This window comes from Pseudophryne corroboree, chromosome 6 (genome assembly GCF_028390025.1).
Source record: "Pseudophryne corroboree isolate aPseCor3 chromosome 6, aPseCor3.hap2, whole genome shotgun sequence".
NCBI classification, from domain to species: Eukaryota; Metazoa; Chordata; class Amphibia; order Anura; family Myobatrachidae; genus Pseudophryne; species Pseudophryne corroboree.
Genome location: NC_086449.1, coordinates 781,407,331 through 781,427,609, shown reverse-complemented (window position 1 = coordinate 781,427,609; position 20,279 = coordinate 781,407,331).

Genomic DNA, 20,279 nt, shown 5'->3' with positions numbered 1-20,279 from the left:
TGTAACTGTGAAGGGGAAGGTGGCCCCTCTCAGCTCTGGGCCCCATAGCAGCTGCACTCCCTGCACCTATGGTAGATACGTTCTGTATATAACATATGTAACTGTGACAGGGAAGGTGCGCCCATCTCAGCTCTGGGCCCCATAGCAGATGCACTCCCTGCACCTATGGTAGCTACATCCTTGTATATAACACATATAACTGTGACAAGAAAGGTGGCCCCCTCTCAAATGTGGGCCCCATAGCAGCTGCACTCCCTGCGCCTATGGTAGCTACACTCTTGCTCAATAGTAGTTATCTATAGAATCTATAAACTGTTTTAGGTTGCCAGACAGGGCTCATACTCTAAATCCCTACAACAAAGAAGGTTACTCTCAGGCAACCCCAGCAGTATTCTATTACCTGTTAGCAAATTGATTTGATTAACTTGGTTCTCACAGCTACTGTACATTGTCATTTCACATTTACCAGCACCGGAACAACACGCAGTCGTCTGAATATTAAAATATAAAATTTTAAGGTCTGCACTGATTTGGGCCTGGGAGAGAATTTAACCCTTCATCAGTCCCATTGAGTTTTAAATACCTAAAGCTGAAAGGGACAAACTTTGAATAGGAGAAAGGAATATGAAATTATATATACAGTTTTGCAACAGATAATGTTAAATAATGATATTGAAGTTTTATTACTCTATAATCTTTAAGAAGAAATTTACAATCACAGCTTTTATAATCACAGCAAGAATAATAATGGATCCAGTGTTATAGCTAATTAGCCAATGTTATCTTATACGCTTTATATAAACATACAAACTTTAAGGGCCTTCTTGTTTAACTGAATGAACTGAATGAATTTATTTTCAATTAAACCTTGACACCGAAGTCAAGGTTGTGTGCATTTAGTATTTCCATGCATACGTGACGATGAGATTATTTTGTGATCATTACAATTCTGTTCAATCACTCTCTACGGTGATCCCAGATTGAACATGTTCTGCTGAGTTAGAGAAGACTGCTTAATCAGAGCGCTTTCCTTATTAGAATAACTAATACTGAAGGCATAGGCTCCAATCTGCATATTCAATAAAGTTGGAATGTCACCTTGTACTGAAGGGTGTTTAAATATTCTTTGTGTTTAGCAGTGAGTCTACTCCGCCATGATAACATCCATACAATTTAAGCCATTAGGAGAAGATGACAATGGAAGGCTTAAGCAGTGCTAAACATCATCATTTTAAAATTCTGTTTCTTCTTCCTCAAGGTAGTGTCCTTGAGGCAAGTTACTTGTTGCCGGGGCTGATTCAGCCTGGGCACAGTCATGATTCGTTCGCAATTGACCAGTGTATTGGGACAGCGCATGTCTCATGATGATGCTGCAGATCGGGTCGCAGTGCCCTGTTAGCCGCAGCCTGCAGGGGCAAATGCAGGATTTCAGAAGGGGGTTTAATGTTAGAGTGAATGTCGTCAGCCCATGAAGGACGCAATTAGCATACAACAAGGTATAGTCTGCCCTAATATGGTACGTCAGACATATGCAAGCCCAAAGATCGTGGTAAGCCACTCAACAGATTACTAAGCCTTGGAGAGAGATAAAGTGGGCGGGGATAAAGTACCAGCCAGTCAGCTCCTATCAATCCCAGCCTGTGACAGGGCAGTTAGGAGCTGATTGGCTGATAATTTATCTCCGTCCCCTTTCTCTCCATCCAAGGCTTAGTACGTAGAGATGTGCGGCTGGCACTTTTCGTGGTTTGTGTTTTGGTTCTAATTCCACTTTCGTGTTTTGGTTTTGGCTTGGTTTTGCCAAAACCACCCTTTCGTGTTTTGGTTTTGGATCTGGATGATTTTTGAAAAAAAGTAAAACCAGCTAAAATCACAGAATTTGGGGGTAATTTTGCTCCTACGGTATTATTAACCTCAATAACATTCATTTCCACTCATTTCCAGTCTATTCTGAACACCTCACACCTCACAATATTGTTTTTAGGCCTAAAATTTGCACCGAGGTGGCTGTATGACTAAGCTAAGCGACACAAGTTTGCGCCACAAACACCTGGCCCATCTAGGAGTGGCACTGCAGTTGCAGGCAAGATAGCACTATTCAAAAACTAGTCTCCAAACAGCACATGATGCAAAGAAGAAAAAGAGGTGCAATGAGGTAGCTGGATGGCCAGGCTAAGCGACACAAGTGAGCGGCACAAACACCTGGCCCATCTAGGAGTGGCACTGCAGTGACAGACAGGATGGCACTTCAAAAACTAGTCCCCAAATAGCACATGATGCAAAGAAGAAAAAGAGGTGCAAGATGGAATTGTCCTTGGGCCCTCCCACCTACCCTTATGTTGTATAAACAGGACATGCACACTTTAACAAACCAATCATTTCAGCGACAGGGTCTGCCACATGACTGACTAAAATGACTGGTTTGTTTGGGCCCCCACAAAAAAGAAGCAATCAATCTCTCCTTGCACAAACTGTCTCTACAGGGGCAAGATGCCCACCTCATCCTCCGATTCCTCACCCCTTTCACTGTGTACATCCTCCTCCTCACAGAGTATTAATTCGTCCAAACTGGAATCCACCATCACAGATCCCTGTGTACTTTCTGAAGGTAATTGCTGGTAAAGGTCTTCCCGGAGGAATTTATAATTAATTTTGATGAACATCATCTTCTCCACATTTAGTGGAAGTAACCTACTACGCCGCTCGCTGACAAGGTTACAGGTTGCACTAAACACTCTTTCGGAGTACACACTGGAAGGGGGGTAAAATAAAGCCAGTTTGTGCAAGGGCATCCAAATTTCCTCTTTTTCTGACATGCCTATTTGGATGCTGTCACTCATATAATCCTCCACCATTCTTTCAATGGTGACAGAATCACATGCAGTGACAGTAGACATGTCAGTAATCATTGGCAGATCCTTCAGTCCAGACCAGATGTCAGCTTTCGCTCCTGACTGCCCTGCATCACCGCCAGCAGGTGGGCTAGGAAATCTTATCCTTTTCCTTGCAGCCCCGTGGCGGGAGAAATTGAAGGACGAGCTGTTGACGGGTCATGTTCCGCTTGAGTTGACAATTTACTAACCAGCAGGTCTTTGCACCTCTGCACACTTGTGTCTGCTGGAAAAAGAGATACAACATAGGTTTTAAGCCTAGGATCGAGCAAGGTGGCCAAAATGTAGTGCTCTGATTCAACAGATTGACCACCCTTGAATCCTGGCAAAGTGAATGAACGGCTCCATCCACAAGTACCACATACTTAGCCGAATCGCTCCGTCTTAGCTTCTCCTTCAATTTCTCCAGCTGGTTCTGCAAAAGCTTGATGAGGGGAATAACCTGACTCAAGCTGGCAGTGTCTAAACTAACTTCACGTGAGGCAAGTTCGCAGGGTTGGAGAACCTTGCACAAGACGGAAGTCATTCTCCACTGCACTTGAGTCAGGTGCATTACCCCTCCTTTGCCTATATCGTAGGTGGAAGTATAGGCTTGAATGGCCTTTTGCTGCTCCGCCATCCTCTGAAGCATATAGAGTGTTGAATTCAATCTCGTTACCACCTCTTGCTTCAGTTGATGGCAAGGCAGGTTCAGGAGTGTTTGCTGGCGTTCCAGTCTTCGGCACGCAGTGGCAGAATGCCGAAAGTGGCCCGCAATTTTTCGAGCCACTGACAGCATCTCCTGCATACCCCTGTCATTTTTAAAAAAAATTCTACACCACCAAATTCAATGTATGTGCAAAACATGGGACATGCTGGAATTTGCCCAGATGTAATGCACGAACAATATTGGTGGCGTTGTCCGATATCACAAATCCCCAGGAGAGTCCAATTGGGGTAAGTCAATCTGCGATGATGTTCCTCAGTATCCGTAACAGGTTATCAGCTGTGTGCCTCTTACGGAAAGCGGTGATACATAGCGTAGCCTGCCTAGGAACGAGTTAGTGTTTGCGAGATGCTGCTACTGGTGCCGCTGCTGTTTTTGCTGCAGGAGGCCATACATCTACCCAGTGGGCTGTTACAGTTATATAGTCCTTAGTCTGCCCTGTTCCACTTGTCCACATGTCTGTGGTTAAGTGGACACTGGATACAACCGCATTTTGTAGGACACTGGTGACTCTTTTTGTGACGTCTGTGTACATTCTCGGTATCGCCTGCCTAGAGAAGTGGAACCTAGATGGGATTTGATACCGGGGACACAGTACCTCAAACAATTCTCTAAGTCCCACTGAACTAATGGCGAATACCGTAAGCACGTCTAACACCAACATAGCTGACAAGGCCTAAGTTATCCGCTTTGCAAAAGGATGACTGATGTCATATTTTATCTTCCTCACAAAGGACTGTTGGACAGTCAATTGCTTACTGGAAGTAGTACAAGTGGTCTTCCAACTTCCCCTCTGGGATGATGATCAACTCCCAGCAGCAACAACAGCAGCGGTGGCAGCAACAGCAGGCGTGCCACTCAAGGATCCTACAAAGGAATCCCGGTTAGGAGAGGACTCCTCAGTCTTGATAGTGACATGGCCTGCAGGACTACTAATGTTCCTGACTGAAGAGGAAGTTGACGTTGAGGCAGTTGGTGGTGTGGCTTGCAGGAGCTTGGGTACAGGAGGAAGAAGGGATTTAGGTGTCAGTGGACTACTTACGCTCTTACCCAAAGTTTCACAACTTGACACTGACTTCTGATGAATGCGCAGCAGGTGACGTATAAGGGAGGATGTTCCTAGGTGGTTAACATCCTTACCCCTGCTTATTACAGACTGACAGAGGCAACAGATGGCTTGACACCTGTTGTCCGGATTTGTGGAGAAATAATTCCACACCGAAGAGGTGGCTTTTTTGGTAGTTTGCCCAGGCATCACAATGGGCTTCTTCATCCAACAGACAACAGGTGTCTTCCCCGGTGCCTGACTTAAACAAACCACATCACCATCAGAATCCTCATCGTCAACTTCCTCCTCAGTGTCAGCAACACCCATATCCTCATCCTGGTGTACTTCAACAGTGACATCTTCAATTTGATTATCAGGAACTGGACTGTGGGTGCTCCTTCCAGCACTTGCAGGGGACATGCAAATGGTGGAAGGTGTCACCTCTTCCCGTCCAGTGTTGAGAAGGTTAGGCATTGCAACCTCTGACACACTTGGACTCTCCTTGGGGATTTGTGATACCATCTCAGAACGCACAGTTCTTTTCTGTGCTCTTTCCAGCTTAACTCTTAAAATTTTTCTAGCGGAGGATGAGGGCTTCCATCGTTATGTGAAGCTAAACCACTAGCCATGAACATAGGCCAGGGCCTCGGCCATTCCTTGCCACTCTGTGTCGTAAATGGCATATTGGCAAGTTTACGTTTCTCCTCAGATGATTAAAATGTATTGTTTTTGGTTCTTTTTACTGAACTTTGGCTTTTTGGATTTTACATGCCCTCTACTATCACATTGGGCATCGGCCTTGGCAGACGACGTTGATGGCATTTCATTGTCTATGTCATGGCAAGTGGCAGCAGCTTCAGCACTAGGAGGAAGTGGTTCTTGATCTTTCCCTATTTTATCCTCCAACTTTTTGTTCTCCATTATTTTTTGGGAATTATAGAAGACAATATGAGGCATAGGTATGACTGGAATGACTGATGACCAGGACACTACCACTGGTTTGATGCAGCACAACACAACAACACTGTAAGGGACTTGTTGTTGTTGTTGTTGTTATTATTATTATTATACGGCAGCAGTGGACATATAGCAGCAGCGTATACCACTGTGACTGCCTCGTCACTGGAATGACTGATGGACAGGACACTACCACTGGTCTGATGCAGCACAACACAACAACACCGTAAGGGACTTGTGGTTGTTGTTGTTGTTGTTATAATTATTATAATACTGTAGCAGTGGACATATAGCAGCAGCGTATATCATCACTGGAATGACTGATGGACAGGACACTACCACTGGTCTGATGCAGCACAACACAACAACACTGTAAGGGACTTGTGGTTGTTGTTATAATTATTATAATACTGTAGCAGTGGACATATAGCAGCAGCGTATATCGTCACTGGAATGATTGATGAACAGGACACTACCACTGGTCTTATGCAGCACAACACAACAACACTGTAAGGGACTTGTGGTTGTTGTTATAATTATAATAATACTGTAGCAGTGGACATATAGCATCTATACTAATACACCAATGTAGAGCATAAGACTGGAGAGCACCCAGCACAGAGGCTCTGCTTCTATACTAATACACCAATGTAGGGCATAAGGCTGGAGAGCACCCAACACCAAGGCTCTGCATCTATGCTAATACACCAATGTAGGGCAAAAGGTTGGAGAGCCAACACAGAGGCTCTGCATCTATATTAAAACACCAATGCAGGGCATAAGGCTGGAGAGCACCCACAACAGAGGCTCTGCATCTATACTAATACACCAATGTAGGGCATAAGGCTGGCGAGCTCCCAACACAGAGGCTCTGCATCTATACTAATACACCAATGTAGGGCATAAGGCTGGAGAGCACCTAATACCAAGGCTCTGCATCTATGCTAATACACCAATGTAGGGCATAAGGTTGGAGAGCACCCAGCACAGAGGCTCTGCATCTATACTATTACACGAGTGTAGGGCATAAGGTTGGAGAGCACCCAACACAGAGGCTCTGAACCTATATTAATACACCAATGTAGGGCATAAGGCTGGAGAACACCCAACACAGAGGCTCTGCATCTATACTAGTACACCAATGTATGGCATAAGGCAAGAGGGGTTGGGTAGATGAGACCGACCCTGGGATTCCGACAGCAGAATGTCAGGAGGGCGAGCACAATGGTGCTCCTTGCAGGCTCGCAGTGCTCGCCACAAGTTCTATTCCCACTCTATGGGTGTCGTGGACACCCACAAGTGGGAATAGTCCCTGTTTGTCGGCATGCCAACTGTCTGGTTGATGAACGCTTGGGAACCTGGCGTCGGCATGGTGACCGCCGGGATTCCAAGAGCCGATCACATGACTGGATCCCGGCTGGAGAGCACCCAACACTAAGTCTCTGCACCTATACACTTACACCACCCATCAGGTAAAGTGGCAACAGTATTATGCGCCACACAGGGACGGTTCTAAGAGTTGTGGTGCCCCGGGCAAAATATGGGGGCGTGGCTTCAATTGGGGGCGTGGTCACGACGCTGCAGGAAAATAAATAAATAAATAAAATAATACTTACCATCCCCGTTCCTGATCCAGACCCCCTCCGCCGGCGGCACCGCTCTTCTCCCCTCTCTCTTCTCTTCGATCTATGGGAGAGACGTTATTACGTCTCTCCCATAGAACAGCATAGACACTAGAGGTCAATTATGACCCCTAGTGTCTGTGCCACTATGCTGTGCGGTGCGCGATGACGTCATCGCGCATCGCACAGCAAAGGTCCTCAACACGAAGGGAAACTAGACCGTAGCGTCTAGTTTCCCTTCATGGAGAGGACCTTTGCTGTGCGGTGCGCGATGACGTCATCGCGCACCGCACAACTAAGGTCCTCTCAATGAAGGGAAACTAGACGCTACGCGTCTGGTTCCCTTCAAAGCGGGGGGGGGGCACAGCAGGGCACTGCGGGGGGCACAGTGGCGGATCTTGCCCTGGTGCGGCGCCCTCCGGATGGCGCCGGCGCCCTCCGGAAGGCAGCGCCCCGGGCAAAAGTACCGCTTGCCCGTGGCAAGAACCGCCACTGGCGCCACATGTGATTCTATAATGATTACTATGTTGTTTTTAATCAGTCTAAAATGAATATTATGCAATAATACAGAATTACCCTATGTACATTGTGCAGATAAGAATTGTAATGTATCATTAGGCTATACAATGAATAGGATGTAGTACCCAACCCCAATGAATCTGTACCAGTGTACCAAATGCTATGCAACTATACAGTATCCAAGCAGTATATTCTACGTGTAAAGAGTAATTTTGTAAAGATATTTATTCTCAATACAAAATTGGTGTCTTTATAATAAATGTAGCAATGAATATCGCAGATTCAAACAATCTAAGATCCGTGTTAGAGGATGAATTTCCGAAATCATATAAATAAACAAAAAAAAGCTCTTTGGCGATGTGTTTTAATTTTTACACAAGATATAGTAGTATTTAGCCTATGTAAAGTTGCTGTAGAACAATAGTGACATCTACAGGCTGTACCAGTGAGCCTACTATGAAAGCACAACAATTCTTTGTTTGCATAACTGCAATATATAAATGCAGGTGAAAAAGAAAGAGAGAAAATCATGGTGGTCATTCCGAGTTGTTCGCTCGGTAAATTTCATTGCATCGCAGCGATTTTCCACTTAGTGTGCATGTGCAATGTTCGCACTGCGACTGCGCCAAGTAAATTTGCTATGAAGTTAGGTATTTTACTCATGGCTTTTTCTTCGTTCAGGCGATCGTAATGTGATTGACAGGAAGTGGGTGTGTCTGGGCGGAAACTGGCCGTTTTATGGGCGTGTGGGAAAAAACGCTACAGTTTCTGGGAAAAACGCGGGAGTGGCTGGAGAAACGGGGGAGTGTCTGGGCGAACGCTGGGTGTGTTTGTGACGTCAAACCAGGAACGACAAGCACTGAACTGATCGCACTGGCAGAGTAAGTCTCGAGCTACTCAGAAACTGCATAGAGATGTCTTTTCGCTATATTGCGAATCTTTCGTTCGCAATTTTAAGAAGCTAAGATTCACTCCCAGTAGGCGGCGGCTTAGCGTGTGTAAAGCTGCTAAAAGCAGCTTGCGAGCGAACAACTCGGAATGACCACCCATATACTATATACAGTACATGTTCTTATTACAAACGTACACAGACTTACTTGATGCTACAGTGCAAGTAGAACAGTGATGAAACTCATTGCATTTGCAACCAGCTTTCATTTGTCTGACTACACTAGTCTGATAAAGGCTGATATCACAGTGGTTGCATCATTTTTATTAAATAGTAGCCAGATCAAGACAGGCTTAATCATGAAGCTAAACTTAAACGTATATCTATTTAACGACATGATAAAATTAAATCAAAGTGTTGCTTATTTACAGTATAATGGCCCTCATTCCGAGTTGTTCGCTCGCAAGCTGCTTTTAGCAGCTTTGCACACACTAAGCCGCCGCCTACTGGGAGTGAATCTTAGCATAGTAAAATTGCGAACGAAAGATTCGCAATATTGCGATAAGACATCTCTGTGCAGTTTCAGAGTAGCTCGACACTTACTCGGCGTCTGCGATCAGTTCAGTGCTTGTCGTTCCTGGTTTGACGTCACAAACACACCCAGCGTTTGCCCAGACACTGCTCCGTTTCTCCAGCCACTCCCGCATTTTTCCCAGAAACGGCAGCGTTTTTTCCCACACACCCATAAAACGGCCTGTTTCCGCCCAGAAACACCCACTTCCTGTCAATCACATTACGATCGCCTGAGCGAAGAAAAAGCCGTGAGTAAAAATCCTAACTTCTTAGCAAATTTACTTGGCGCAGTCGCAGTGCGGACATTGCGCATGCGCACTAAGCGGAAAATCGCTGCGATGCGATGAAATTTACCGAGCGAACAACTCGGAATGACCACCAAGGTGCTGATTAATACCAACCGGTAGGTCCCACTTTTAAAATACTTTAATCTCTAATCAGTGTCTGTACCTTTGTCATGATCAGCTTGAGCTGCATGCAGTGCCAGATTAAGGTTCACATGGGCCTGGAACTGAAATGTATGAAGGGCCTATTGGGTGCCTTGGCAGGAGGTATGACAAGCACTGCAGTGCGGGTGGTATAAATAGGTTGTGTGGCTTTTGCCATGGGTGTGGCTATCTCCATGGAGGTCATAGCTAGTGCCTACCTTCAACCATTTAATAGAGGAGCAGAACAACAAACCCATACACACATACATACAGTGGTCGTGGAAGTGGGAATTTTGAAGTGGGGGTATGGCAAATAAAATGGGATTACTGTTGCGCGCGCCTAAAAAGGCAGCATGGCCACTGAAAAGTAGTGTGTCCTTCAAAGTACATTCATTAATGTGCCCCCTCCCCTCCTAGTCTGTATAGCTACCCATTAGTGTGCCCCCCTCCATTCCTAGTCTGTATATGCGTCAGTGTGCCCCCCTCCCCTCCTAGTCTGTATGTGTATTAGTGAGCCCCTCTCCCCTCCTAGTCTGTATGTGTATAATTTATTAGTGTGCCCCCCTCCCCTCCTAGTCTGTATGTGTATTAGTGAGCCCCTCTCCCCTCCTAGTCTGTATGTGTATAATTTATTAGTGTGCCCCCCTCCCCTCCTAGTCTGTATGTGTATAATTTATTAGTGTGCCCCCCTCCCCTCCTAGTCTGTATGTGTATTAGTGAGCCCCTGTCCCCTCCTAGTCTGTATGTGTATTAGTGAGCCCCCCTCCCCTCCTAGTCTGTATGTGTATTAGTGAGCCCCCCTCCCCTCCTAGTCTGTATGTGTATTATTAGTGTGCTCCCCTCCTAATCTGTATGTGTATTAGTGTGCCCCCCTCCCCTCCTAGTCTGTATGTGTATTAGTGAGCCCCCCTCCCCTCCTAGTCTGTATGTGTATTATTAGTGTGCTCCCCTCCTAATCTGTATGTGTATTAGTGTGCCCCCCTCCCCTCCTAGTCTGTATGTGTATTAGTGAGCCCCCCTCCCCTCCTAGTCTGTATGTGTATTATTAGTGTGCTCCCCTCCCCTCCTAATCTGTATGTGTATTAGTGTGCCCCCCTCCCCTCCTAGTCTGTATGTGTATTAGTGAGCCCCCCTCCCCTCCTAGTCTGTATATGCATCAGTGTGCCCCCTCCCCTCCTAGTCTGTATATGCATCAGTGTGCCCCCCTACCCTCCTAGTCTGTATATGCATCAGTGTGCCCCCCCTCCCCTCCTAGTCTGTATGCGTATTAGTGTGCCCCCCTCCCCTCCTAGTCTGTATGCGTATCAGTGTGCCCCCCTCCCCTCCTAGTCTGTATGTGTATTAGTGTGCCCCCCTCCCCTCCTAGTCTGTATGTGTATTAGTGTGCCCCCCTCCCCTCCTAGTCTGTATGTGTATTAGTGTGCCCCCCTCCCCTCCTAGTCTGTATGTGTATTAGTGTGCCCCCCTCCCCTCCTAGTCTGTATGTGTATTAGTGTGCCCCCCTCCCCTCCTAGTCTGTATGCGTATTAGTGTGCCCCCCTCCCCTCCTAGTCTGTATGCGTATTAGTGTGCCCCCCTCCCCTCCTAGTCTGTATGTGTATTAGTGTGCCCCCCTCCCCTCCTAGTCTGTATGTGTATTAGTGTGCCCCCCTCCCCTCCTAGTCTGTATGTGTATTAGTGTGCTCCCCTCCCCTCCTAGTCTGTATGTGTATTAGTGTGCCCCCCTCCCCTCCTAGTCTGTATATGCATCAGTGTGCCCCCCTCCCCTCCTAGTCTGTATGCGTATTAGTGTGCCCCCCTCCCCTCCTAGTCTGTATGTGTATTAGTGTGCCCCCCTCCCCTCCTAGTTTGTATGTGTATTAGTGTGCCCCCCTCCCCTCCTAGTCTGTATGTGTATTAGTGTGCACCCCTCCTCCCTAGTCTGTATATGCATCAGTGTGCCCCCCTCCCCTCCTAGTCTGTATGTGTATTAGTGTGCCCCCCTCCCCTCCTAGTCTGTATATGCATCAGTGTGCCCCCCTCCCCTCCTAGTCTGTATGCGTATTAGTGTGCCCCCCTCCCCTCCTAGTTTGTATGTGTATTAGTCTGCCCCCCTCCCCTCCTAGTCTGTATGTGTATTAGTGTGCACCCCTCCTCCCTAGTCTGTATATGCATCAGTGTGCCCCCCTTCCCTCATAGTCTGTATATGCTGTAGTCAGGGCTGGTTATAGATATTGTGGTGCCCAGAGTGAACGTTTCCTTTGGCAACCCCATTTTCCCCATTGAAAACAGGGACACTGCGTGCAAAAGGCGTGTGTCAAAAATATACGGGTGTGGCTTTACAGGAAGTGGCATGGCCACATAATAGTACCAATTCACATTACACCACACAGTAGTGTCCTCATACACATTGTGCCAGTCAGATACCTGTATACACATTGCGCCAGGTAGCCCCTTATACACATTGCACCAGGTAGAACCTAATACACATTGCACTAATACACATTGCACCAGGTAGGCCCTTATACACATTGCGCCAGGTAGGCCCTTATACACATTGCGCCAGGTAGGCCCTTATACACATTGCGCCAGGTAGGCCCTTATACACATTGCGCCAGGCAGCCCCTTATACACGTTGCGTCAGGTAGCCCCTGGAATGCAGCGTAGTACTGTTAGAATAGGTTCGATGTGACAAATATGGACCAGGGTTATACATTAATAACTGATATCTATACACAGAGCACAGATTATTATTACCATTACATGCATAGCGCCAGCGCTGTACAAAGAACTTCATTTGTGGATGCATGGTACAGTTGCAGACTCAATTTCATCACTACATGAGTAAACATACGTGATTCCAAAAGCATATAAAGGGACGGACACACCAGTGACAGAACTAGTGAGTGGTGGACACCAACCCCAAATAAAAAAACTTTAAAAATGATATTCTATATAGTTTGCAGCAACCTTCATAGGGGGGAGACAAGAGGAACACAGGGGGAATAACGGGGAGAGACAAGAGGAACATAGGAGGAATAACGGGAAGAGACAAGAGGGACACAGGGGGAATAACAGGGGGAGACAAGAGGAACACAGGAGGAATAACGGGAAGAGACAAGAGGGACACAGGGGGAATAACAGGGGGAGACAAGAGGAACACAGGAGGAATAACGGGGGGAGACAAGAGGAACACAGGGGGAATAACGGGGGTAGACAAGAGGAACACAGGGGGAATAATGGGGGTAGACAAGAGCGACCCAGGGGGCATAACGGGGGGAGACAAGAGGGACACAGGGGGAATAACGGGGGGAGACAAGAGGGACACAGGGGGAATAACGGGGGAGACAAGAGGAACACAGGGGGAATAACAGGGGTAGACAAGAGGGACACAGGGGGAATAACGGGGGAGACAAGAGGAACACAGGGGGAATAACGGGGGTAGACAAGAGGGACACAGGGGGAATAACGGGGGAGACAAGAGGAACACAGGGGGAATAACGGGGGAGACAAGAGGAAAACGGGGAAGACAAAAAAAACACAGGGGGAATAACGGGAAGACAAGAGAAACACAGGGGGAATAACAGGGGAAGACAAGAGTGACACAGGGGGAATAACTGGGAGAGACAAGAGGGACACAGGGGGCATAACGGGGGGAGACAAGAGGGACACAGGGGGCATAACGGGGGGAGACAAGAGGAACACAGGGGGAATAACGGGGGGAGACAAGAGGGACACAGGGGGAATAACGGGGGGAGACAAGAGGGACACAGGGGGCATAACGGGGGGAGACAAGAGGAACACAGGGGGAATAACGGGGGGAGACAAGAGGAACACTGGGGGAATAACGGGGGTAGACAAGAGGAAAACAGGGGGAATAACGGGGGTAGACAAGAGGGACACAGGGGGAATAACGGGGGGAGACAAGAGGGACACAGGGGGCATAACGGGGGGAGACAAGAGGGACACAGGGGGAATAACGGGTGGAGACAAGAGGAACACGGGGAATAACGGGGGGAGACAAGAGGAACACAGGGGAATAACGGGGGGAGACAAGAGGAACACAAGGGGAATAACGGGGGGAGACAAGAGGAACACAGGGGGAATAACGGGGGGAGACAAGAGGAACACAGGGGGAATAACAGGGGAAGACAAGAGGAACACAAGGGGAATAACGGGGGAATAACAGGGGAAGACAAGAGGGACACAGGGGGAATAACTGGGAGAGACAAGAGGGACACAGGGGGCATAACGGGGGAAGACAAGAGAAACACAGGGGGAATAACGGGGGAATAACAGGGGAAGACAAGAGGGACACAGGGGGAATAACAGGGGAAGACAAGAGAAACACAGGGGGAATAACAGGGGAAGACAAGAGGGACACAGGGGGAATAACTGGGAGAGACAAGAGGGACACAGGGGGAATAACGGGTGGAGACAAGAGGAACACGGGGAATAATGGGGGGAGACAAGAGGAACACAGGGGGAATAACGGGGGGAGACAAGAGGAACACAGGGGGAATAACGGGGGGAGACAAGAGGAACACAGGGGGGATAACGGGGGGAGACAAGTGGAACACAGGGGGAATAACGGGGGGAGACAAGAAAAACACAGGGGGAATAACGGGGGGGAGACAAGAGGAACACAGGGGGAGACAAGAGGAACACAGGGGGAATAACGGGGGGAGACAAGAGTAACACAGGGGGAATAATGGGGGGAGAAAAGAGGAACACGGGAAATAGTGGGGGGAGACAAGAGGAACACAGGAGTAGAGAGCAGCACACAGCACAGGGGGAATAACAGGGGGGAGATTTGAGGAAAGAGAATGAAAACAGGATAAAATAGATACTTATACAAAATATAACCGTTGTGTAATATGTAACAGACATATTGTTACTACCTCATTAGGCAGGGTGTAAAATCGAGAAGCTCCAGCAAGTGGCGCAGCACTGGCGCTGCTCTTGTAACCAGTCCCCTCCAGGCAGTACATCAATATAGGGCAGGCCCAGAAAAAATACTTTCGGCAGCCCCATCTCAGACCGACCCCCTGAAAATCATGTCAATCTTCTTTTAAAAATACAAAACAAATGGCCAGGGGCGGGGGAGGGGGGGGGAGGGAGGGGGGATTCAGCGCGGTGCGGTGGCCGGGAGACGGACGGGGAGGGGAGTAGCGGCCAGCGCGCTGCAACGCTGTTGGCGGCCGGGGAGGGGGGTGGCCGCCAGTGCGGTGTGTGGTGCGGGAGGAGGCCGGGGGGAGGGGTGGCCACCGGTGTGGTGTGTGGTGCGGGAGGCGGCCGGGGAGAGGGGTGGCCGCCAGCGCTGTGTGCGGTGAGGGAGGCAGCCGGGGGTGTCAGTCAGCACAGTGTGTGCTGCGGGATGGGGGGGGGGGGGTGCGCGGTGTGCAGCCGTTGCGTTGAGGTGCCTCTCCTCTGGCTGGCCCGTCCTCATCAGCAGCACCACCACCAAATTCTAAGGGGGAGGAGCTGGAGTAGAGGGAAAGTGGCTCCTCCTCCACACTGGCCAGGCAGAGCAGATCATTAATCTGTGTGGAGGAGACGCTCGAGAGGAGAGCGGCCTTTCCTCCTGCTGCGGCCGGGATTTACAAACTGGGGGCCGAGGCACTGTCTGGCGGCAACATACAGTGAGTCAGAGTGACTCATTGTAATGCTGGCGATAATGGCCCTCTTTATCTGTGGCAGGCTGTGGGCCTATTTTCAATGGGAGGCCTGGAGCTGCAGCTCCATCTACCCCATTGTTAATCCGGCCCTGGCTGCATGATATGGGTCTGCCACCGTGTTTTTCAAAAACCAAACACCTGCTCTATCTACAGAAATCAATTTTATAAATTCTGTTTTTATTAAAGTATCACAATGTATACATAGAAAGCAAATGAGTGACTCTATAACGGTTTGGGTATGAAATGCAGTGAAAATCCCGACACCAGACAAGGGTAAGTATTTTACCCCTCACCCTTCCCCTACCCTAACACTCTGAAGGTGTCGATTAGGACTAACCCTCCTGGGTATCGTCTACGGCTAACCCCTGAGGGTGTTGGCTACGTATATCCTCCCCCCCCAGTGCCTAACCCTAATCCCCCCCCCTATTGCCTAATTCTAACCCCCTCCCCCCAGTTCCTATCCCTCCCCTCCCCCCGGGCCACAATCCTAGCCCCCACCCTGATACTCAACTTCGGGATGTCGTCTGTCGGTGTCCCGACGTCTGTCTCCTGAGGGGTGTCGGGATTCTGGTATCAGTCACATGACTGCCTGCATCCCGCCTGAATGCCAATCGCATCCCCTCTATAACACGGATAATAATAGACAATTGCAATCAAAAACTAGAGTGAAATCAATAAAATTGCAAAGCAACACATGATAATACAGGTTGAGTATCCCTTATCCAAAATGCTTGGGACCAGAGGTATTTTGGATATCGGATTTTTCCGTATTTTGGTATAATTGCATACCACAATGAGATATCATGGTGATGGGACCTAAATCTAAGCACAGAATGCATTTATGTTACATATAGACCTTGAGAATGTCGATTTTATTACCTTATTAAACACTCTAAGAGGTTAAGAGACTTGTACGCTATTGGAGTATGTAGTACCGTAAGGGTACGCTCTTAGCGTAGCGGACGCTGTATCGGGAGCGAGCCGCTCGAGCGACACAAACGCTCGCGAGAATACGCTGTTGGTATCGGGCACACTATAGGTGAGCGACTACCGTAATGCTACGCTATCAGCGTAGCGGACGCTCGAGACCACGAGGAGATCACGAGCGGCGCAGATGCTCACAAGATAACAATTCTTAAACCTTGTATGTAACACACAGAAAAGATATTCTTATGCTGTAAACCTTGTATTAAAACACAGTAGCGATATAACGCTGTTTAACCTTGTTAATACTAAAGCTGTTTGAGCGATTGAGACGCTCTTATTACCTCTTGCAATATAATGAATACACACTACCGTGTTAAGGGTCCAAAACCTTTTACTAACAAGAGTCTTAAGTTATTTCAAAAAGGGGAAACAATTCACAAGTCATACGCTACAAACTAACATATAAATCTAACAGAATATCTAGACAGAAATATACAATAACGTTACAATCTTAAACTAAACCGAAAGAGAGAGAATGTGGCCAATACAAAGAAAGAGCAATGATTACAGAGAATTACTTACATAACACACTAGGAACGATCGCAGCGCAGCCTGGTACCAGACCCCAAGTTTGTCAATATAATAACCCTTTGTGGAGAGAGTCTGTCGGCTGTTCAGGCTGGCTGACCTTATATACACTACACACAATACAGTACAATGGTCCCTACATTCTTATTGTTCATTGGACACAGGAATTCGTCTTTGCATTATAACAAAAGGTCATAGGTTGATTCATACAGGTGGGCTGTGTCTATTTCCAACTGCTCAGGTGGGTGGGAAACTAGGTTTCCCGCCGCATGGATAAGTGAGTGCAAATAATAGTAAATGGACATAAACTTCTTATGTCCATAACTATTCGCACAAGCGATTAATCCGCTTCAAACCAACACCGGAATATTGCTAATTAAATACTCTTCCGATGGATACTAAACACCACTGTATGACCCATGTCTGACCCTTCGTATCAAACAAAGAGGGATCTCTTTGTCCAGGAACATGCTACATTAACTAAACTTTCAAGATCTATCAAAGGGACCATAATCTACAAAATACATTATATAGTTAAAATATGTAACGATTGAGTCGCACGCTACGAACACATAAACTCTACCGTAAATACGCATACCGTGCACCTGCGGGTGCACGTAACAGCGGGTATGCGCACGCACGGGAGAGTGTACGCATGCGCAGAGCGGACATGTATGAGGTGCAAATATGGCAGTGTGCATAGTGATATTTTTCTGACTTTGACAGTCCACCCTTTGGCAGTCAACAATAACTGCCACTTCCTAAAACATTTCAAAAAGAGAAAAATATATGTCAGGTGTAAATACATTTCCATGGTTGGGTAAGGGAGGAGAGAAGAAGGTGTGAAAAGGGTATGAACTAGTGAGATAGCAGAAGCATGTGTGTATGAATCCATGTTTGAGGGGTCATGTATCACCGTGCCGTATGTGTTGTACATCAAGCTTCGAGGTATTGCGAAGTATACATTTGAATTCCTTCTTATCCCGTATTAAGGGTCTGTGGATGGGCTGTCAAACTCTACCGAGCTTTTTTTCGGCTGTGGTTGCAACAAAATGGGGGAGCACATTTTAGTTGATGATACATGAATGGGGGAATATGCGATTGCTGATATCTGTGCCTGTATTCCCTATCGACTATGTGTGTCATTACCTGAGGGTTGTAGAAATGAAGATAAAGAGCAATTATGGTAAATGCAGTGGTATTCTATGTCAGGTTAATGAACATTTGTCGGTTGAAGTCTTGTTCGGTGTCTGTTGAATGCAGTCTTCTTTGTGCTTTTGCCCAAAAGGTGCGAGCAAAAAGCTTTGTCAATGTCCATAGACTTACAAAAGTGTTGAGCTAGCGTAAATTTAAAATTTCTAGGGAAACTGGGGGTCTATGGCATAGTTCATCAAATATCTGTGTATAAGGTTGTCAAAACTTCTTCTTTAATCCATCAGTTGTCTGTATACAGGATCATTAAATTCCTCGTCCAAATGGGTCTTTTTACCTTGGAGAAAATGGAAAAACAGGTGAAAGAAACGGACCGTATAATCGCATTTTCATCACATCATTGTTTCTACAGTTGGGTCATAAATCAAATTCATTGGAACTACAGTTTCCTCACTCCTTAGACTCATTACCCTGGTACTACGTTTGCACTTCATTAAAGCTTGACCGCATCTAAATATCAAGCCAATCGATATGACAACACCTAAGATACATAGAAGAAACTTCCCAACATCCATTATGACTCCTTGAGCCCATTCTCCTAAACCAGAGAACCAATTTCGCGGGTTCAACCATGACACCCAACCAGTCAGCTCATTACCCACAGCAGCAAGAGTGAGATTGTGTCTCCTGCGAAATTCCCACTTTAATTGGAGAATATCGTCCATCTTTTGGTCTATGACCTCGACCGGATCCTCAGTGCTATTCGTAATATATGTGCAACATTTCACGCCGTACTGCGTTGCCAGTGTGACACAATATCCACCTGTCACTGCTGTGAGATAATTAAGAACCATTCTATGCTGGACCAGTTCTGTTTTATAAGCTTGAAGTTCTCTTCCAGTATACCTAAACGTGTCATCATACATTTCTGTGATATTGTCTAACAAATTGGCAAGCGCAGAGATATATCTATAGTTCATCACTCCTCGAGCGGTGCGAGTGAAATCTAGCGCAAGCAGAACCTGAATCCCGGTGGATTCATGGATCAGATCAGAGGCCGGATGCTCTGTCCTTTCTGTCAGTTGCCTTTTAACTACGTGCTCGTAATGAGTGTGAGTATAAGGAGCTTGGGCACCACGGTGTATATCTTTCATTTTGGCATGTGATACAGTCATTACTTCAGGCAGTACTTTTCCAATATAACACAATCCTTCAGAGTTTGGGGCAAGCCACTTATACGCCTTCCTCCCGCATATGAAATATGCATCATCGGGGAGAACATATGGGACGGAGTAGGACATAACCATATTACACATCTTCCATGTGAAATCTCCTAACCCTAATTCTCCCATCTGTTTAGTACACGTATCAGTTTGTACGATATGTGCGCAGTATCCTGGTGATACCTCTCCAACTCTCGTAATCCTACTTCCTAGGGTATACCTATATCGGAAAGATTTTTCTCTACTGGCTATGTGGCGTATAAGTTCTGTATCTGTCGGCATTCTATCTGCTCTATATGAAAAGGTCATGGTTTGATTACTCCATGACACTTCCCAATTTCCCGGCTTTCGGGGATTGGTAATGTTAAAACATATTAGGGATCTATCCACATGGTATTGGTGGAGCTTCAAACTAGGAGGACTGGAGATATTAAACCTCCTGTCCACCGGTCTCCCACCCTTTAGCTCAAGTACCTCCCCTACCGTTAAAGGAAATGGTACTAGCCCTGATTTGCTATGACCTTGAGGTACTTGAGAGCATACCCAACAATCTGTTTGATTTAACACACTACCCACTAAGGAGTGATAGTCACTCAATGGATGCCGGTCCATATGGATATTAAAACTGGATTGGCATTTCTTGATGCACCCATCCTCGACTACATTGTTACAGAGCCTACAGATACAGTTTTCTTCAGCTAACAATCCTTCACAATTCCTTCTATTGTCAATGCTATCGGATCGTTTTCTGATACTCGCCTTTGCTTGGTGGTTGTGTTGCTATTGGGAATTTACACCTCCGTCTCAGTCATCAGAACCTTTCTGGATCCTTTCTCGACCTTACTGGTACTCTCACCGAAACAGACTGCTCTGGTCAACATCAGGGTCAACATGAAAACACGGATCACAGTCTCTTGGGGCAAGTCCACCTTACAGGAGGAGAAAAGAAGAAATTTGTAATGGGGGTACAGGAAAACAGTTTGAGGGGGAGAGAAACTTGTTACGATAATTAGTTCTCTCGTCTTGTTGTTCTTCTTGTTCTGCTGTCATCTCAAAGGTGCTGTCTCTCAGTCTTCCAAACGAACATTCCGGTGATGCAATA